Source organism: Notamacropus eugenii, chromosome 1 (genome assembly GCF_028372415.1).
Source record: "Notamacropus eugenii isolate mMacEug1 chromosome 1, mMacEug1.pri_v2, whole genome shotgun sequence".
NCBI lineage: Eukaryota > Metazoa > Chordata > Mammalia > Diprotodontia > Macropodidae > Notamacropus > Notamacropus eugenii.
The window spans coordinates 642475762-642482304 of record NC_092872.1 but is presented as its reverse complement, the minus strand read 5'-3'; the positions used below and the strand labels follow the sequence as shown (position 1 = coordinate 642482304).

Here is a 6543-nt window from a genome sequence, read left to right as displayed (position 1 = left end):
AGCAGAGCCGCACGAGCAGCCTCCACCGCAGCAGCAGCAGGGGCGGCAACAAGTGCGTGGCGTGCCAGCCGCCGAGCCCGAGCCGGAGCCGGAGCCGGAGCCGGAGCCGGAGCCGGCTGCCAGCCCCAGCGAGGAGGAGCCTCGGCCGCCGCTGACGCCCACACCGTCCTCTCTCCGGCCCGGCCCAGACCACGCGCCGCGGGGAGCCCGGCTGGGATGGAGCCCGCAGCTGTGTGGTCTCGCCGGAGGCGGCCCCGGGAAGCAGCCCGGGGCTGAGCCGAGGGCCAGCCGGCCCGCCCGGGGACCCGGAGGAGGAGGAGGAGGGTGGATGCGGCTCCGATCACCACCGTCCCCCACCCTCCCCGCCCGGTGTGAGCAGGCACTGCCCCCGGACAAGGTAAGTGGACCTGGGGCGCCGACATCCCCCTCCCTCTTGTCTCTCTCCCCACGGGGGTCCACTGTGGCCCCACTCTCGGGCTGCGTCTCCTTCCTCTTTGGACTGTCTCTGCCACTTCCTACCATGACCTTTCTTTCGCAGCCCACGCACTCGCTGTGCGGCTTTTACCTTGCGTGTTTCTTGTCTCAGCCACCTGAGTTTTAATCCATCTATCCCTCCTCCCCAACCCCCTTCTAAGTTTGTTGGTGAGTGTGGTCTCTTACAGCATTTTTTCTCCTCAGCTTGCCTGTTCCCCCCGCCCCCAAACTGCGGTGTTCCTTCCGAGCCCCCCAAGCCGGGTCAGCCGAGAAGAGGAGAAACTGAACTGACTTTTGCAAATGCTCCCCCATCCCTCCTCCTCCCTGTCATCGCGACGGGCCCCAGCCCCCCGGCTGCTCTGTCGGATTCGGCCTTTCTCTTTCCTTTGGCTCCTTCTGGGCCTAGTGCCCTAACTTTAATGAGGGAAAGCGGGGAAACGCCCGAGTCCGAGGACCATTTAAGGCGGCGAGTGGGTTGGGTTCGGTGTGAAGCATTTAGTGAAGGGACTGTCTTGGACAGTCTTGTTTTTAAGCCCCTCCCCCATCGCCCCTCTTCTTTCCCTTCTCTCCCCCCATCGCCACATTGCCCTCTTTCCTTCTCTTCCTCATTACTACATTGCCGTCCTCCCCTTCTTTCCTCTCGTTGCCCATCTATTCGAACCCCCATTGCTCTTTTCCTCCTCTCCCTCCCTATTGTCCCACATTCCCTCCTTTTCCCCGTAGCCCCCTTTCCCTCCTCACTTCCTGCATTGTCCCTTGCCTCTCCTCACCTTGACTCCTTTCCCTCCATTGCCCCTCATTCCCTGTCCTCACCCTGACTCCTCCACATCAAGATCCTACCCACCAACATTGCCACCCCCTATTCCTTCTCCGCTCCAACATTCCCCCTTCTACATGCCGCACAATATTCTGTTTTGTGCTGAGGGAAATCAGTTGGTTTATTAGCTAAAGAATGGCAGCAGGTTTCTTCCCTACCCCCCACCTTCTGGCCCCTAAAGGTTTGGTTCCATTAAACTTATTTAAAAGAACCCTTCAGTTTGACCTCTAGAAAAATATTCCATGCTGCTGAAGTTGAATCATTAACTAGGCTGTTAGCTTGAGGGATGGGAATTGAGATCCCACTTGGGTTACTGTAGAGAGTGTTATTAGGGCCAAGCATTTAAAACAGTCCATCTCTGACAAACAGAAAAAACCGGAATGGTGAAATATGTCATTAGCGATCACGTTTGTTGTTAGTTAGTCCTGAGAATGGGGAATCCAAATGTCTTAAAACACTCTTAGCAGGACGGGACACGTTATTTTAGTGCTGAAGTAGGAAAAGACATATCAATATCTTCTAGAGACTTCTAGAAGTAAAATACCAATTCTTGTTTTGTAACCCTTCACTTTCATACTACAGCATTTTTATGTGGTGATTAAGTGTTTCAAAACTGAAAGGCAGGACCTATCCTAGGCAATAAAATAATGGCTGTTGAATGTGAGAGCTTGGAGTGAATTTTTTTTTAATTCTAATTTGGGGTAGATTTATGATAATTGTTTGGGAAGCAGTGTGAGGGATGGTAAAATGGGAATTTTTTTGTTAGTAGTCAGAGGACCTGGGTATGAATCCTGCTTTTTTACTAGCTGAAACACATTTTAGGCATCCTTTAACCTAGACAGGCATTAGTTTCCTCAGCTGTAAATTGAAGGTGGTATACTATGTCTCCAAGGTTCCTCCAGGTCCTGGCTTTAAATCTCTCCCCCACAACTTTCAAGATGACTGTTTTGAACTATTTTCTCTTTCTCCTTCCTTTCTTTGTCATGACCTTATTTTAAATTTTCAATCATAAGTCCAGTTTGTTAACTCAGACTTATATTTATTGTAACAATATTAAAAAACGACAACCTGATGTGTATCTCAGAAGGGAATGACTCTAGTAATGAAGTAAATGATAGGTTTATTGTTGAATCTGCAGAAGAGGTAGGAACTAAGCACCATGGTCTTGTGAACCTTTTATACTCCCATGCTAAATAATCAGGGTTCTAATCTGACAGTGACCCTTAGGGAAAGGTAGGTAGTTCCTAACCTAGCTTATGACAGGGTTTCTGTGAAATAGGGATTATTTGTGAAACTATTAAGCGTATTCCATCAAGGTTCTCAGGCAAAATTTAACTTATGTTTAATTTTTATGTTTAATTTATGTTAAATTAGCAATTGCTAACATAAATTTTTTAGTCTTATTTTCCTTTTCTATTTTTAAAAATTTATTTCTTTAGAAATCAAGACTTTTCGTTTTGCAACATTGTTGTTTTGTTTTTTTTTCCTACTTTTCCTTAGTAACTGGATTTGATTGTTTGTACTGAAGGTTTTTGAAAGATTTCCCTTTTTTAGATGAAGGAAAAGTCCTGCGCTGGCATCTTTGGTAGAGATTCAAATATTCATCTTTTCACCCGTTGACATTTAACAGAATTAGAACCTATCAAATGTCCATTATTAAAAAACTGGTGTAACTACAAGAGCTACTTTAGATTTATAATTTTAAGCCCCACCTTGTACCATACACCAAATTTTTGTTATTTTAAATTTTTTTTTCTGTCAGTTTTAAGACTCAGGATTTGGTAGAACCTGGTGCAATGAAATGAGTGCTGGATTCAAATTCCACCTCTCTCACTATGCTTGAGACCTTGGGCAAGTCACTTTAATTTCTCTCTATTCCTTATCTGTAAAATGTAAATTAGGACCCTGCAGATAGAGATTAAGAGAGATGAGCAGAAGTTTCTGGAATCCCTTGATTCAAAGGATCCAGTGAATATTCTCTGAGATCCCCAGATCTTGAGAGAGGTTATAAGCATGGGGCACTGCGTTTTGTTGCCAAAGTTGTTTGACCAACAAGTCTCCTGAGGCTTGAATTGTAGTTATATTTTTTCAGTTACTTCCATGTAAAGAAGCATTCTCCATGTTTCTTCAGGTTTTCCACATTCTGTGTTTTAGTTTTTATTCTTTGTTCATATTTTAAAAAATTAAATAAGGTATATTTGGCAAAGGTAGATTGTGGTTAAAGCATATACCATGACAAAATCTATAGGAGGTCGATAAGCGTGATGGATAGGGCTGGCCTTGAAGTCAGAAGGACTTGAATTCAAGCTTTTCTTCTGACTCAAATTAAACCAGCCATTTTGTCAAATCACTTAATCCCTCTGACCCCCCATGCAAATTTACAAGAGTGCAAATTACAGTGAATGGCCTTGTGGGAGGAGTGGAAATCTCAGGTCCAAACAAACAAAAATACTTTTATTAAGACAGTCTGGATTTCCATTTCATTTCTTTCCATTTTTCCAAATAGGTATTATTTTGTTGTGTTATTACTTCTGATCACTGAACAGGTTACATAAGAGTAGCAGACCAGAAAAATATTTTGTAGCCACCTGCTTTTGCATTCTGTTTTGTTTATTCATACTCTTGAGTGGTTTTGAACAGAAATATTTCATAGGACTTTTTCAAAAATTAGCATGGGATCAGAAGAAAAGGAGTGAAGTTTATATTTCTCATCCTTATGTTAATCTGAAATGTAGCTTTCTTTATCTTTTTTTTTTTTTTTTAATACTACTGTACTTTATTTTTAAAAATAAGGATTCAGGAATTGAACAGTTTGGAAATGTTATGCCAGGAGCACTACTCCAAGGCTTCGAATCAGTAACATTTCTTTCTGACCCTGAAATATATCCTTCAGCTGATTTCCATTTGCCCTATGGACACAATATTACATAATACTTAGCTTCTTGAGAAAACTTCATTGAAGCTTGTTAGGGAATATAGTTTTTAAAAGCAATTTTAAACTTTGAAGTGCCAATACTTTATGAGGTTGTTTTGTCTGCTCTTGTGATTTTACTTCTGTTGGGAATTCACTGAGGAAAAATCTTAGCACCAATGCAGATCATTAGTTTGGAGGCAGTATGGATAAAGCACAGGATTTGGTGTCAGGAAGACCTGGTTTCAAATTCTGTAACCTTAGGCAAGTTAGTTAACTTCTGTGCCTTTTTTTTTTTTTTTTTACCTTATTCACTTGTAAAGAATTTTGCTTACCTTAAAGCCCTATGTAAATGCTGGCTGTTGTTAGCTCTTGGGGCTGCTATGTGGCAAGAGCTGAGCTTGCCTGGAGTACAAAAGACCCAAGTTCAAATATGGCCTCAGACACAAGCTCTGTGACCCTGGGCAGGTTACTTTAACTCGATTTGCCTCAGTTTCTTCATCTGTAAAAAAAGATGATCTGGGGAAGGAGATGGCAAACCACTCCAGTATCTTTGCCAAGAAACCCCCAGAAGGGGTCATGAACAGTCAGATACAACTGAAAAATAATTCAACAACAATTATTAAATATTATCTTAAAGTGTTATGTGTGGGGGCATTGAGAGGTTAAATGGCTTACCCAGGATCACACGTCCCTTGTAGCTTATCAGTAGCTTTATTGTAAGGTACATTTGGGTATAAAATATTTCAGTATACTGTTTGTGTGCTGGAGTCAACTGAGTGCTATAATCTACATATAATAATTTCAGATAACCTTAAAAGCAGATTGTTTTATCTGATATGTAAGTAATTATAGGGAATCTCTTTACCTAGGTATCCTTCAAAACAATTGTATGATAGAGTAGGTCTAATACTATTAATAAAATGAAACTGAAGAGGGCCAGGGACAGCAGGATACAATATGACGAAAAAGCAATAATAACATGAAACTGAATAATGGGGTAATATTTGGAACCATCATTCCATTTCTTGACTGCCCTAAAGTGCATAAAAATGGATATGGTTGAGTACAGAATAGAACCTATACCCAGGCAGTTGTTAGATCCAGACATTCTTTGGTGGGATAACTATTGTTAGGTTCTGAGCAAGCTTGTTTCTATAAACTGTAGGATGGCTGAATACTAGTCTCTTGAGAAGCAATTACGATTCGAATTGGTGTGCGTAGATGTGAGCTTTGAAAAACAATAATGAGTTGATGAAATAATTTCATCAGTACATACTTGATGACAAAAATTCACTAATTTTAATAATTAGATTTCGAAGACTTTTCTTAAGGGTATGATTCTTAGAAATTACAAAGTGCTTCTATTGACCTTTTTTTTTATTTGCCTGAGCTCGTATTGTTTACGTGACACATGGATTGCACCTACACTGGCTTAAAAAATTTCCACTCCATACTTTGCAATTTTGTCTTGCTTCCATTATGCTACTGGCAGCTCTAGAAAGTTTAAAGCTACTTAAAAAAATATGCGTTGTCTTTGTTGATACATTTACAAAGTTCATCTTCTCAGAAATATTTTGCATGAATTCTCAGCTTTGTTTATGGGGAAATAATGATGCAGAAAACTATTTTATTCCAAGAACATTTTAACTCTTAATTTTTTTCTTTCAACATTATGCCTATAACAGATTTTTGGTAAGATGACTTTTCATTTGAATTATGTGTTGATATTTGAAGTCGTATTATTTCTGTTTGTACAAGAGTTTGAATTATCACTGTTGCTGTAGTAGCTCCAGTGCTGTTTGACCAGGAGGCAAACCAAAGACTTTTTGTTAGACTACTTGCTACTTATGCTTCAAGATCTATGATTTCCTCTATGTGGGTATTCTGTCCATTGGACTCTGTAAATTAATCTAACCCTTAACCTCCAGTCTTGTCACTTGGCAACCAAACTTCTGGTGATAAGCTTCTCACAACTTAACTAGGATGATGCTTGCCTAACAGACATGAAATTTGTAGCCAGGCTTGATGGAGCGTTCAGTAATTTGTGCTTCTCTAACATGGTCCTTAGCAATCCAGGGCCACTGCATGTTATAATGAAGTACCAGAATAAAACTTTGGTGAAGAATTTCCTTATAGCATTAATAAAAAAATGGCAGTTTTTCATTTCCCTGAAAACTAATTCATCTACTTTCTACCTAGATCTTATTATCCTAATGCCAATTAGAGTGGCTAGAGGTTTATTAAATAAAGGCATTATAGTGTATGTATACTTAAAAATTCAATCAATCTAGCAAGTATGTATTAATCAACTTGTATGCATCAGGCACACAAAAATGAG

The 6543-nt window shown here is 40.8% G+C and overlaps 1 protein-coding gene across 1 annotated transcript in view; it reads left to right on the top strand.

Annotated features, from left to right (window-relative positions):
- The first annotated feature begins 259 nt into the window (after window positions 1-259).
- Window positions 260-6543, top strand: part of B3GNT2 (UDP-GlcNAc:betaGal beta-1,3-N-acetylglucosaminyltransferase 2) — a 32531-nt gene continuing 26247 nt past the window's right edge. Inside the window, exon 1 of the mRNA XM_072635450.1 lies at window positions 260-397. The gene's annotated coding sequence lies outside the window, so the exon portion shown is untranslated. The remainder of the gene's footprint in view (window positions 398-6543) is intronic.